The sequence below is a fragment of the Trachinotus anak genome, unplaced genomic scaffold (genome assembly GCF_046630095.1).
Source record: "Trachinotus anak isolate AG129_WGS33_773 ecotype Australia unplaced genomic scaffold, CSIRO_AGI_Tana_v1 ptg000012l, whole genome shotgun sequence".
Classification (NCBI taxonomy): Eukaryota; Metazoa; Chordata; class Actinopteri; order Carangiformes; family Carangidae; genus Trachinotus; species Trachinotus anak.
Genome location: NW_027273863.1, coordinates 27,356,293 through 27,371,950, shown reverse-complemented (window position 1 = coordinate 27,371,950; position 15,658 = coordinate 27,356,293). Strand labels below are relative to the sequence as shown.

The 15,658-nt window shown below is 42.6% G+C and overlaps 1 protein-coding gene across 1 annotated transcript in view; it reads right to left on the bottom strand.

Moving 5' to 3' along the window:
• LOC139628550 (uncharacterized) overlaps positions 1-15,658 on the bottom strand; it is a 352,652-nt gene that overhangs the window by 288,190 nt on the left and 48,804 nt on the right. The window lies entirely within an intron of this gene.

Genomic DNA, 15,658 nt, shown 5'->3' with positions numbered 1-15,658 from the left:
GGATGAGAACTCAGTGGATGAGCAGTATTAATAGAAATAAGAACAGACACGTCCTCTGAGGCTGTCCTTCATCTTCACTGCTGTTTCATTCTGAAAGCTGAAACTACTGGACACAACCTGACAGTTTGGTCCAGAGGACAAACATCTACACACATAATGATCACTGATGACTGTTACAGAAACACAACATGTTTCTCTGCATCCTTGCCTGGTGAGATCCTTTCATCTTCACCTAAAACTCTGTGAACCGGGTGAAATCAAATCTTGTTCAATTCTTGGTCCAAGTGAAGCTTAACGCTCATAATGTGGATAAAATCTTGGACAATGATCATTTCTTTCACCAGCTGACTTCAGCTACACAGCATGATGCTCAGCAGGTTTGGCCTGTTCTGAACTGGCCGCTGTGTCCCCATCAGAGAGTTGTGGATTCCCTCATTTTAGGTGGCATAGGTGGCAGTATAACCTCAAGGGTGCTCTGTGAGACTGAATGTTATTACAGGTATCAGATGAAGTGCTTGTGTGTGCGACAACGTGAGCTCTCAAAATAAACAGCTAGCTGAAGCTAGCACAATGTTCAAGATGAAGCTTTCTTTATAAGCATAAGAACATAACATGGTACCAGGAGTGGGGATAAAAGAAAAGAAGCAACACAATGGATGCAGTTAAACCGCAAGGTCAGTTAAAACTGACCGGAAACGTCGATGCATGTTGGAGGACATTCAAACAACAGTTCCTGCTGTACATTGCGGTGGTCGGGGTGGATGGAAGAGCGGAGAAACGGAAAATAGCCATTCTGCTTACCATCGCCGGCCCAGAGGCAATAGAAGTCTTCAACACCTTTGTGTTTGCCCAACCCGAAGACGCCGCCAAGTTTGAAGAGGTCTTAAAGAAATTTGACGAGCACTGCATGTCAAAGAAAAATTAAACGTACGAGAGATATGTCTTTCGCTTACGCGTGCAGCACCAGGGTGAGTCATTTGATAATTTCCTCATCGACCTCAAGATTAAGGCTCAGTCCTGTAACTTCGGTGATCTCAGAAGCTCCATGATAAGAGATCAAATAGTTTTGGGGACAAATGAGAAGAAGCTTCGGGAGAAACTGTTGAGAGAGACAGACCTCACGTTGGACAGTGCTGTAAAAATATGTCAGGCCAGTGAGCTTGCACAACAACAAGTCCTGACTTTCAGAGAGGCTGCTCATGGAACAGGGCACCACGACACCAAGGCCGTGAACGCCGTGTTCGTGAAAGGAAAGCCAAGGAGTAAATTTAACAGCAGTGACACCAGAAATAAAGACAATGACAAGGAGATGTTCACATGCAAGAGAGGCGAGAAACACAGACCAAGACAATGTCCTGCTTATGGAATAAAATGTGCAAAATGTAAAGGACAAAACCATTTTGCCAGAATGTGTCTCTCTAAGAAGAAGGGACAGGATGTACACACAGTGCTGGAAGAATCGGATGACAGTGATGATTTGAGAAAATATTTTTCATAAAGATGGTGTCACATGAGGAAGATGACAACGCACTATCCTCAGGATTAAAGGATGCAGGTCAGTCTGTAAATACAGTAACAGATGACAAATGGACTGCTCCACTGTTAGTTAATGGGACAATTGTAACATTTAAAATTGACACTGGGGCTAGAGCTAATTTGATTAGTGAGAAAGATTTCAAGGCACTGACTGAGAAGCCTAAGAAATTCACAGAAAAAGTCACACCCCTAAAGGCTTATAATAATCAGCCAATACAAACAAAAGGTGGATGCAGACTTACAGTAATGGCAAAAGGCAAACAGCATAACCTGTTATTCACCATTGTGCCAGATGGACACGAGTCACTCTTAGGAGACAAAGCATCTGAGGACCTAAGTCTAGTAAAGAGGGTCTATCAGATAAATACTGACAACATCAAAATAGTCAAGCAAGACAAAAGACAGGAACACCAACAGTGTGAGGGAAGTACAGAAATAGTGGATAAGTTTCCTTCTGTCTTCAAGGGACATGGGACATTACCTTACACTTACAAAATGCAGCTCAAAGATGATGCCAAGCCTGTAGTGCACGCCCCAAGGAGAGTGCCAGTACCACTCAGAGCTGGCTTGAAAAAAGAGCTACAGAGAATGACTCAAATGGGTGTCATTGAACAAGTGGAAAAACCCACAGACTGGGTCAACTCCATTACATGTGTCAAGAAGAAGAATACAAGTGCCATTAGAGTTTGCCTTGATCCCAAAGATTTAAATGAAAATATTAAGAGAGAGCATTACCAGATCCCGAAACGAGAAGAGATCATGAGTGAAATGACTGGTGCTAAGTTTTTTAGCAAGTTAGATGCCTCACACGGGTTCTGGCAGCTGAGGCTGGATCCAGAAAGCAGCAAGTATACTACCTTTAACACTCCATTTGGACGTTTTTGTTTCTTGAGGCTGCCATTCGGCATTAAATCAGCACCAGAGATCTTCCATAGAGCGATGGAGTCCATGATAGAGGGTCTGGATGGCACCAGAGTTTATATAGATGACTTGGTGGTCTGGGGAACAACACGTCAACAGCATGATGAAAGACTGGAGAAACTCTTACAGAGAGTCAAAAAGAATGGACTAAAACTGAATAGAGACAAGTGTCTCTTTAGTGTCACAGAGATGACCTTTTTGGGAGACAAGGTCACAAGTGAAGTAGTGGAACCTGACCAGCCAAAAGTGCAAGCCATACTGGATATGCCCGCTCCCACTGACAAAAAAGGCGTCCTGAGAGCCATGGGAATTATCAATTTCCTGGGCAAATTCATTCCTAATCTTGCCTCTAAGACAGCGTGCATCAGAGAGTTGCTACAGCACAACACAGTATTTGAATGGACTGCTCAACATGAGGAGGAGTGGCAAAAATTAAAGGAGACTGTAACTACAGAGCCAGTCCTCACATTCTTTGACCCGTCAAAACTGACAAAGATCTCCACCGATGCTTCAAAAGATGGCTTGGGAGCCGTACTGCTACAAATGCATGAAGACAAATGGCAACCTGTAGCATATGTGTCGAGGTCAATGACAGAGACCGAACAACGCTATGCTCAGATTGAAAAGGAGACGTTGGGCTTAGTGTTTGGATGTGGAAAGTTTCACAGTTATGTGTATGGATTGCCGACATTTACAGCAGAGACTGACCACAAACCGCTCCTATCCATCAGAAAAAAGAATCTTAATGACATGTCACCCAGATCCAGCGCATGATGATGGCGTTACAGAGGTATCACTTTGAACTTATTTACACGCCAGGAAAATACATAGTACTGGCAGATGCTTTATCACAAGCACCAGCTCTGAACAGTGACAAGCTGGTCAGGCCGGTGACTGATGATGCTGAAACACACATTAACATGGTGACTGCTTCGCTCCCAACATCAGATGTCATGTTACAGAAAATTGTACAGGGAACAGCAAAAGATCCTCTGCTGCAAAAAGTGTCCCACCATATCCAGAATGGTTGGCCTAAGGGGGTCTGCACAGGGTTTTACCCTGTGCGTGAGGATTTGTGTCTGGCTGATGGACCGTTGCTGCGACGAAACAGTATTGTCATCCCACAATCCATGCGTCAGGATATGCTTCAGTGCATTCATGAGGGACACCTGGGCGCGGAGAAATGTAAGAGGAGAGCGAGAGACGGCAGTTTATTGGCCGGGCATCAACAGAGACTTAGAGGAGATGGTACAAAATTGTGAAACATGTCTCAAACATCATTACAAACAAACAAAAGAGCCCATGCTGATAGCAGACCTGCCCACTGCTCCATGGCAAAAAGTAGGCACTGATTTATTCCATCTACATGGCAAAGACTATCTTCTGGTGATTGACTATTATTCTAACTTTCCAGAAGTTGCACAGCTGTCCAGTACATCAGGACAGTCTGTCATCACACATGAAAGGGTTTTTTGCCAGACATGGAATTCCACAATGTGTTGTCAGTGATAATGGTCCACAATATGATTGTGCTGAGTTTGGTGAGTTTGCAAAGGCATATGGATTTCAACATGTCACCTCTAGCCCTTTGTATCCACAGGCTAATGGTCAGGCAGAAAAAGGGGTCCAAATTGTAAAGAGACTGTTAAAAAAAGCAAAGCACTTTAAGGCTGACCCTTACCTGGCTTTGCTAAGCTACAGAGCTCTGTGAGACTGAATGTTATTACAGGTATCAGATGAAGTGCTTGTGTGTGCGACAACTTGAGTTCTCAAAATAAACAGCTAGCTGAAGCTAGCACAATGTTCAAGATGAAGCTTTCTTTATAAGCATAAGAACATAACAAGTAGCACGAAATTTAACGTGTAATGTAAAGATAAACAGCAAACACACTCGCTAACATTAGCTAACAGTTAACGTTATGTGAAAAGCACAAGCAGCTAAACACTGTACAGTGTCAGTATTAATACAAGTGTTTTAAAGGTGACCGTGATATTGCTGCACAGTGTTAGGTAATCACAAACCTACACAGACCATGGATGTATTATCAGACCTGGATGACGGATCTAAAAATGGTGCCATTCAGTTCAATACAAGTTGCTCGCCTGGCGCATACGCAGAAAAAGTTTCTGGCTTCCGGGTTACTTCCGCGTTATGCGGCCCACAGAGACTGCGCAGTAGCGTCACTCCCATCATGCCTTTGGGCGATGAGAACGAGCGAAAAATGTTCTCAATCTGTTGCTGCGCGTTCACGAGTGCTCTGCTGGAGGACTGATGTGTAACAGATGTTTAATCCAGGACCGGCCCGGGGCCTTAAACACGGATTATACAGCAACAACATTCAGTCTGAAGCTTCAGAGCCGAAAGTCACATTAAAATCAACATTTTAAAAAATCATAACCAGGCAGAAATATTACGTTTAAATTGTCTTTTAGGCAATTTTAAGATATTGATGCTGAATGTGACAGAAAACTACAACTCATCAGATAAGTTTTTACGTTTACTTTCTGTCATTGAGGAGCAGATTTATACGGCATTTCTTCTTTAAAACAACAAAACAACCAAAAGTGTGCAGGGCTGTAGTGAAGCTTTATGTCCCGTCATTGCTCTTTCTATGTTTCACTGTTCTGTTTCACAGATATTTGATCTGAAAATGAAAAATATATCAAAATGATTTTTTATAAAGATTTAATTTAAATGAAGAATGCCTCTGAACATATAGCTGCTGTACACTGAGCTCACACTGAGGGAGTCAGAGGCGGTGATGAGGCCGGTTCCTCCCTCAGGGACAGAGAGGGGCAGCGGGCTGCAGCGGCTCAGGCCCCCGCTGCTGACCCGCAGGACGCTGCATCCAGGCCGGACTCAGTTCTAGTTGAACCCACTGACACAGTGAAGGTCCCTCATCTATAAATAATGAGGCGGTGGTTGTTGATGACAGGTGGTGACCTGCAGTCAGGAGGAGACACTGCTGCTCACACATCACAGAAACTATCACAGAAGCTCAGTGACTTAAATTAAAACACCTGAAGAAACTGGAGGAAGTGATGAACAATCATGGCGGCGTCTGAATCCCGTGATGAGAATATATCGATTAAAAACAACTTTTCTGAAAAAAGTGTAAGAAGTGACGAATAAATGCGACAAAATAAATCACTCTCCATGAATTATTTCCTCCATGAGAGAAAAACACATCACAGGAAAATAAGGAAACACTTTCAGAGCTGACTGACTCTAACATGCTCACTATAAACACACTTTAACACACTCGTTAGCTGAGCAGCATTACAGCTAAAAACAACCCATAATGCAACGCTCCGTGTAGGTGTCAGTTTTACACAGGTGTTATGCTGAGTTCAGTCTGCCTGCACAGCTAAAGGGAAACGATCCTACAGGACACTGTGATGACTGTTAATGGTTGACTGGACTGAAACTGTTGAAACTTGTTCTGATTAATTGTGATCAGCCTTAGTCCGTTTACAGACTCTGTTTCATCATTAAAATAATAACATTAAAAGTAACAATATAATGAATTGTTGAATTTAAGAAAAATCAGACAGCACCAGACATTCAGTGTAGAAATGAATGAATTCAGTTCTGTTTTTAATACACTGACTCCTAATTGCTGATTGTATTCAGTTATGTCTTCAGACTATATTATTATCACTTATTGCACCTGTAGCAGAATAAAGATTTGTGGTCGTGGCTTCTGGCCTATGAGGGTCTTTCTGTTAGATGGCTTGGTGATTATTGGCCAATCAGCACAAGAGGACACACTATAAAAGCGGGTCACTTCCTGCTGAGAGCGCGCTCCGTTTCCGGTTCACCTTGCTCCCGCTCTGCAGATCTCCTGGCTGTTGCTTCCCGTGCTCCGAGCAGTGGCCTTCCTGCTGATTGCTGCTGGTAGTGACTGCTGTAGCGGACGAGGGCCTGCAGATTCCTTTGTGTTCCTGCGGGTGAGAGCTGACGCTGCCCGACTGGTATGTAGCCCACTCTGGCATCAGTTTTCTCTTTTTTATTCTTTATTTTGGTTCATGTGACTTCATACATCATAGGACCTGGCCTGCTGTTGGCGTCCGCGGCCAGGCCACTGTATGTTGTATATTTTGAGAAGTGTAATCCTCTAATCGTGTTTTGTTTCTTTTAGGAGCTGGGCACCTGTGGTGGGGGGGCTGGTGTCCTCCTCTGGTGGTGGAGCCCTCTTCCTGTGTGCTGTGTCTTGAGTCTCCTGGTATTGACTTCACTTGTGTGGGTGTGTGTGCACGTGGGCTTTAGGGTGACTTCTCCTGGGATCCTGTTTCCGTGGGCCTACCCTGCCACGAGTAAGCCCCCAGCTCCAGTTATATTCATCTACCCTGCCACTGAGTGACTGTGTTTTAATAATGATCCTTGTGCTGATAAATTGTTCATAAATACTGATTGATGGAACCATGTCTCTGGCCTCCTCAGTATAACGAACCTGTATGCCTTTTTGAGATATTTATCAGTTGAGGGTTCACAATTCCTTGGGTGAAATTCCCAGGGTGGTGTTGTTGGATTGCAGTATTTTACTGTTGGTGTCCTTTAAAATAAGCAGCTGTTGTAATGTATAAAACCTCGAGGTGTGTGTCTGTGTGTCTCCTCGCTTGCCACACACCATTGGTTTTGGCCTTGGTGTCCGACCATTTTGCTGCGATGCCTCATTAAATTTGTACTTATCAAAGGCAAACGTGACCTTGCCCTGAAAATGATGAAATTCCAGCCCTGGCACAGTCTCCACTTCAGGAGAATAAATTATGTTCTGTTTGCAAATCCTGAAAAACACTTGAATTCACCACAACTTCCTGATTGTGACTCCTGTTACAAAAGAATCACCAAAAACAACATGAAGAACAAGCTGCTACAGTCTGTTAACCAGGAGGAAGAGTCAGAGAGAGAAGAGAAAATACAGATCTAAGAAGAGATGGAGAGATTCAGGGAGGAGCTGAGCTGTTACTGAACTATAGAAGAGAGAGGAACTTCCATATTCAGCAGAGTTCAAGACACAAACCATCAACATCACCTTTATTCAACATGCTGTCATTGGATCATTGTGGATTTTCTCTACTGTTTCTTTCCATTGTTACAGGTATGTTAGATTCTGCAGCAAGGAAAAGATTGATTTCAATATTTTTGGAAGGTGAAACATTTATTGAGACGTCTGCAACTTTATAACAGAGTTCTCTCTTCCTTTAGGAGTCAGCTGTCAAGACCTGACTCCACTCAAGACTGAAGAGTTCAGTTCAGAAGGCAGCTCTGTTACTCTGTCCTACAGGTATTCCAAGGGAGCTGGTGATTATTTCTTCTGGTATCGACAATATCCAGGAAAACCACCAGAGTTCCTCATCTCTCATCAGGAGTCAGGGGAAATACTATCAGATCCAGTCTCTGGACTGTCAGTTAAAGTGAATGATGACAGAACCAGAATGGATCTGCAGATCTCCTCTGCTGCAGTGACAGACTCTGCTGTGTACTACTGTGCTCTGAGGCCCACAGTGACAGGAAACAACACAACTCTGTACAAAAACCTTTGGAGCAAAGACAACACAATACTCCACAACATCCACTAGAGGGAGTCACACACTGTTACACTTCAATGGTTCCTCATGATCCAGTCTAGATTCATGTTTCTCTCAGGTGAATTTTCTGCAGGTTCCTCCTTCGGTCTGAACTTCTTGGATGATGATGATGATGCAGTCTGACATCTGCTCTTTACATATTACATGGAAGGATCACTCAAACCAATTTTTAGCCCATAAAGTGACTCAACTCTAATTTTGGCACAGATGTATGAATTAACCAAATCTGACAATGGTACAATCGCATGATCAGATGTTTTCCTACCTTACAGTTCTCCCAGCATTGCCTTTTGTTTAAAATTGCATCTTAATGGGCTCTTTTGAGGTGACAATAAGCTGGATTGTCAAGATGTGAATTTGTTGTGTTTCTGGTTAGATTTACTAACCAGAAAACCGGAAAATAATAAGAAAATCATCAACATTTTAAAGTGCTCATCCTCTCACCACTTTTCAGAGAACATTCAGAATCATTCCTCCTGGCAGGCCTCGTCCTCTTTGTGATCTCTTTTCCTCTCTGCTCATAGTAAACTAGCATATTTAGTAGCATAGCATTTGTTAAAGCCAAAAGGTTGGTGCCAAATTTGGTGCAGGTTGTAAGTGACTGGAAGTGATTAAGTTGGTAACACTATAAAGCAGACAGCTGGAACTCATCCCTACAGCCTCTTCATTGTCATCTTCATCACTACATCAACAACTACATTAAAGTAGCAATTGTAGTTTTCTTACCTTACAGTTGTTGTCAGTAATGAGACAGTCCTATGTTAGCTCGCATCTTGTTGGAGAAGAATGCCTGTCTAACGTTAGATGAGTGTCATCTGACAGCAAAACAAACTTGAATTGTCAAACTTGTTTCTGGGTATCAGCAAAGTTTGAATTTCAATTTTTCAATTTCATTTTATTTGTATAGCACCAAATCATAATCTACATTATCTCAAGGCACTTTACAGGGCCAGGTGAAGACCTTACTTTGTTACAGAGAAAAACCAACAGTTCCCACAAAGAGCAAGCGCTTGGCGACAGGGGGGAGGAAAAACTCCCTTTTAACAGGAAGAAACCTCCAACAGAACCGGGCTCAGGGTGGGGGGGTCTGCCTCGACCGGTTGGGTTTAGGAGAAGATAAAAAGAGGGGGTGGGGGGAGGAGAGGGGAGAGAAGAGAGAGAGAGAGCAGGAACAGCTGTGTAGGTAATGGTGTTATCAATAATAATGACAGGTAACAGTGGTTAATAGTAATGATGAGTAGTGGTGGATCTGGATCCTGCTGCTTCCGGGGCAGAGATACCTGCAGAATGAGGACAGAGAGAGGGAGAGAGAGGAGAAGCACAAACTACGGGAGAGAAAAAAATACAAAGTTAATGGCAGGAAGTCATCGAGAGAGAGAAAGGGAGAGAGACAGAAATAGAGAGAGAGCGCCCAGTGCATCATGGGAATCCCCCAGCAGTCTAGCTCTATAGCAGCATAGCTAAGGGATGGGTCAGGACATACCCGAGCCAGCCCTAACTATAAGCTTTACTAAACAGGACAGTTTGAAGCCTGATCTTAAAGGTAGAGAGGGGGTCTGCCTCCTGAACCCACACTGGGAGCTGGTTCCACAGGAGAGGAGCCTGATAGCTGAAGGCTCTGCCCCCCATTCTACTCTTACAAACTCTGGGAACCACAAGTTGACCTGCATTTAGAGAGCGAAGTGTCCTATTGGGAAAATAGGGAACTATAAGCTCTCCAAGGTATTATGGTGCCTGACCATTAATGGCTTTGTAGGTGAGGAGGAGGATTTTAAATTCTATCCTGGATTTTACAGGGAGCCAATGCAGAGAAGCTAACACAGGAGAGATGTGATCTCGTTTCCTAGTTGCTGTCAGTACTCGTGCTGCAGCATTTTGGATCAATTGGAGACTTTTTACTGCATTTTTGGGACATCCTGACAATAAAGAGTTACAGTAGTCCAGTCTTGAGGTAACAAATGCATGAACTAGCTTTTCAGCATCCTTTAGACATAGAATGGGTCTGATTTTAGCAATATTGCGCAGGTGGAAGAAGGCTGTCCTAGAGACTTGCTTTATATGTGAAGTAAAGGACAAGTCCTGGTCAAAAATAACACCAAGGTTTCTGACTGTAGCACTGGAGGCCAAGGTGATGTCATCCAGAGTCAGTATATTATCACATAGTGTATCTCTGAGGTGTTTTGGGCCAATTACAATAACTTCAGTTTTGTCTGAATTTAAGAGTAAGAGATTACTGGTCATCCAGGTTTTTATGTCCTTAAGACAGACCTGAAGCTTGGCTACCTGGTTAGTCTCACCTGGCTTCATGGATAAGTACAGCTGGGTGTCATCTGCGTAACAATGGAAATTTATCTGGTGCCTCCTAATAATGTTTCCTAGAGGAAGCATATATAGACTGAAGAGCATTGGTCCTAGCACCGAACCTTGTGGATTTCCATGACTGACTTCTGTGATGATAGAGGAGTCATTATTAACATGAACAAACTGGAGTCTATCTGACAGATATGACTTAAACCAGCTTAGTGTGGTTCCTTTAATGCCGACCATATGTTCTAGTCTCTGTAATAAAATCTTATGATCGATGGTGTCAAATGCGGCACTAAGATCTAGTAGGACTAGTATAGAGACAAGTCCATTGTCTGAAGCTATGAGGAGATCATTGGTAACCTTAACCAGAGCTGTTTCTGTGCTATGATGGACTCTAAAACCTGACTGAAAATCTTCAAACAAACCATTCCTGTGCAAATAATCACATAATTGGTTTGCAACAACCTTCTCAAGGATTTTGGAAATAAAGGGGAGGTTGGATATAGGTCTATAATTGGCTAAAACATCAGGATCAAGAGTAGGCTTTTTAAGTAGAGGTTTAATTACTGCAACTTTAAAAGCCTGCTGTACATAACCAGTTGATAAAGATAAGTTAATCAGACTTGATATAGAGGTGTCGATTAAAGGAAAAACTTCTTTGAACAGCCTTGTTGGAACGGGGTCAAGAAGACAAGTCGATGGTTTAGATGACGAAACTGTTGAAGTGAGCTCAGGGAGATGTACAGGAGAGAAACAGTCAAAATATAAACCAGTTACAGTGGACTCTGAGGCTGCTGAACTGGACAGTACATCTGAGCCAGCTGTGGGGAGGAGATGGTGAATTTTTTCTCTAACAGAGAGAATTTTATTTGTAAAGAAGCTCATAAAGTCATTACAACTGAGGGCTAAAGGAATAGATGGATCAACAGAGCTGTGGCTGTCTGTCAGCCTGGCTACAGTGCTGAACAGAAACCTGGGATTGTTCTTGTTTTCTTCTATCACTGATGAATAATAGGATGTTCTGGCTTTATGGACTACTGTCTATAATAATAAGATCAGCAGTACCACAGACACTCTAAAAAAACTCAAACTATTTTTCACCTTTAAAACATTACTCAATCCTCCACCACCCCCAAAGACACTGATCTCTCAGCTGATATCTTTCCCTCCTTCTTCACTGAAAAGGTGTCGGCCATCGGTAGCCAATCCTCTGAACCTCCCAGAGACAACCTGCCTCTGCTGATGAAGGGCACAGAGTGCATGGCTCCAAAAGATCCTTTCTATGGTCGTCCTATCACATGTCCACCCAGATGACCCCACAGTCTCTGTGCTGATCTCAGCTTGTCCCTCTGACATATCTGCACGGATGAAGGAACGCGACCTTCAACTAAACCTCTCAAAGTCTGAACTCCTGCTCATCCCAGCTAATCAGTCTCTTCATCATGATATTGATGTCAAAATTGCCTCTTCATCCTTTACTCCATCTAAGGTTGCAAGAAACCTGAGTGTCCTATTTGATGACCAATTATCCTTCTCCATGGTCCAGGCCATGTTTGTCTCTTGGCTCGACTTCTGCAACGTTCTTCTTTGTGCTCAGTGAAACCTTTACAGATGGCCCAGAATGCAGCTGCCCGCCTGGTCTTCAATCAGCCCAAAAAGGCACATGTCACCCTGTTTCTAATCAACCTACATGAACTATCCATGGCTGCCTTCAGAATGCCTTCTGGGTCTGCACCCATCTACTTGAACTCGATCATCGGGATGTCGTCTTGCATTGTCATCCCTGCACACAAGGCAATCTGAGTCCAGACTGTTCTCATTTGTGGTTCCCTGATGAGTATCCCTCTCTATTTTCAAGAGTCTCCTGAAAACTCATATTTTCAGAGAGCACCTCCTTTCCTCAAACCTTAACATCTGACATCTAACTAGCACTTACTATGCACTTTTGACACACTTCCTTATACAATCTCCCTGCACTTATTAAATAGCTGTGGAACCTAATACTTACACAAAGGTTTCCCACTGCACCGTAGCTTACTATTGTCCTTCACTTGTAAGTTACTTTGGAGAAAAGCGTCTGCCAAATGAATAAATGTAAATGTAATTATCTCTTTACCAACACACAGCTCAGTTAATCTCACATCCAAGAGACACTAATGCAACAGAAGATGTTTTTTATGATCCAGTCTAGAGTCTTTGTAGTGGTGAGAAAAACAACAGAAAATGGAGCAGCAAAGATAAAACTCAGAATGATTCGACACAATCTCTGATGATAGTGAGGTGCTGTGTTATTCATAACTGAGTGTGGCAGTGACACTCTGATGTCTCATAGAGCTCAAGTTCAAATGTGTGGGAATATTTTGTAGCTAAGATGAACGATTTAAAACAATCACAAATAAGTTGACTCATAATATATTTTGTCACATACTGTATATTGAATACATTTTGATTTTAATGGATTTTATTCTTATCTACATGGAAGGGGTTCAATCCTAGGTCCTCTCATTTTCTACGGGTATGATTAATTTTCATCAAATTATTTTTATACATGAGTTTCCACTGTTTTGCTGACAATATGTGATTATATATTACATTAAATTCCAGCTGGTTTATTACTTGTTAAGTGCTGGAGTTCAACACCTCCCTACAACTGAGACCTGAGATCCTTTTATCTTCACCTGAAACTCTGTGAACCAGGTGAAATCAAATCATGTTAAAATGTTGCTTCAAGTTCAGCTTAAAGCTCATAATGTGAATAAATTTCAATTTCTTCCATCATCAGCTGAATTCAGTTGCACAGTCTCCTGCAGAATAAATTATGTTGTTCTTGTGTTTGCAAATCCTGAAAAGTTGACCCACCCTTGAATTCACCACAGCTTCCTGATTGTGACTCCTGTTATAAAAGAATCACCAAAAACAACATGAAGAACAAGCTGCTACAGTCTGTTAACCAGGAGGAAGAGTCAGAGAGAGAAGAGAAAATACAGATCTAAGAGGAGACGGAGAGATTCAGGGAGGAGCTGAGCTGTTACTGAACTATAGAAGAGAGAGGAACTTCCATATTCAGCAGAGTTAAGGACACAAACCATCAACATCACCTTTATTCAACATGCTGTCATTGGATCATTGTGGATTTTCTCTACTGCTTCTTTCCATTGTTACAGGTATGTTAGATTCTGCAGCAAGGAAAAGATTGATTTCAATATTTTTGGAAGGTGAAACATTTATTGAGACGTCTGCAACTTTATAACAGAGTTCTCTCTTCCTTTAGGAGTCAGCTGTCAAGACCTGACTCCAGTCAAGACTGAAGAGTTCAGTTCAGAAGGCAGCTCTGTTACTCTGTCCTACACATACTCCAAAAAAAGTAGCACTAGCACTAATTATTTTTTCTGGTATCGACAATATCCAGGAAAACCACCAGAGTTCCTCATTTCTCACTTGGGAACTCAAAATGTAACAAACTCTGGGCTGTCAGTTCAAGTGAGTGATGATGGAACCAGAATGGATCTGCAGATCTCCTCTGCTGCAGTGACAGACTCTGCTGTGTACTACTGTGCTCTGAGGCCCACAGTGACAGGAAACAACACAACTCTGTACAAAAACCTTTGGAGCAAAGACAACACAATACTCCACAACATCCACTAGAGGGAGTCACACACTGTTACAAGACTGAGTTTTAGAGACTGTGTCATGAGTGTTTCAGCCCATCCCAGCGGCTCTCGTATCCAGCTGCTGAGCAATGGTTCACTGCTGATCAAACATGTGCTGGAGGGGCCCACAGCCCTGTGCAAAAGTCATTACATTTGTTGTTTTAGCAATGCTATAATGACCATATATAATTATTTCTCAGTCTCTTTATTTTATTATTATGTCCTGTTATTTCATGTCAAAATGACTGCTGTGAAAAAGGTCTATTACACCGGGTTTGTGCAAGACATACATGAGCATAACATACACATGTTGTATGAGTTTAACTCAGTGGAAGTTTGCTCATATCTGTCAGACCAACTTTCAGTCACATAACTCCATTCAAAATGCCAAAGGTCACAGAATTTGACAGACATAAAATGATCATTTTGCATCAGCACGGCCACTCTCAAAGGGAAATCAGCAAACAAAATGGATACTCAAGATGTGGTATTCAAGCTGTCACAAAGAAATTTGTAGAATCAGGAGAGGTCAAGGACAAAAAAGGACTGGAAGGCCAAGAAAACTTGATGAGAAGTTTCTTAGAGTTTCTTTATTGAGAGACTGGAAGAAGTTCAGCAAGGACCTGCCTCAGCATCTGGCAGCTTCATCAGGATGCCAAGTTGACCCTTCTACAGTCTGAAGAAGCTTGATCAGGAATGGTCTTTGTGGAGCAGGCAAGAAACCACTTTTCAGAAGGGGAACAGGGTGAAAAGGCTAAGATAAGGTAAGGTTACAAAGATTGGTATGAAGATCAGTGGAAAAGAGAGTTATGGAGGGAAGAATCCAAATTTGAAATGTTTGTGTCCAATCGTGGACAATATGTGAGAAGAAGAGTTGGAGGGAGTTGGAAGAATGAGTGCTTGTGGCCCTCAGTGAACATGGTGGAGGGTCTGTCCTGGTTTGGGGCTGCATTTCTGCCAGTGGTGTTGGTGATATTGTCTGAACTGATGGGATCATGATGCTGAAAAGTACAGACAGGTTTTAGTTCATCATGCCATTCCTTCTGGTAAGCACCTGATTGGGATTGGTTTTATTTTTCAGCATGATAACGATTGAACCATTGAACCATTGATACAAGGCAGGATGGATCCATGCTTTCATGGTGTTGACACCAAATTGTGTTGAGTCTATGTGAGCTGTAGCCTCAGTCTCCTGTTCTTAGCTGACAGCAGTGGCCCCCGGTGTGGTCTTCTGCTGCTGTAGCTCATCTGCTTCAAGGTGAAACGTGTTGTGTGTTCAGAGATGCTCTTCTGCAAACCTTGGTTGTAATGAGAGAACTGCTGCTCACTGGATATTTCTTCTTTCTTAGACCATTCTCTGTAAACCCTGGAGATGGTTGTGCAGGAAAATCCCAGTAGATCAGCAGTTTCTGAAATACTCAGACCAGCCTGTCTGGCACCAACAACCATGCTACGTTCAAAGTCACTTAAATCACCTTTCTTCTCCATTCTGATGCTCGGTTTGAACTTCAGCAGAACGAGCTGGAGAACTCAAGATAAAAACTTCAATAAAGAACAGAAATGATGCTGCACATGACTGAAGGTCTAAAGGGAATCAACTTCATTTCTGAAGATGATTGACTGAAAGTCAGATCTGTGTGTTCATGTGTCAG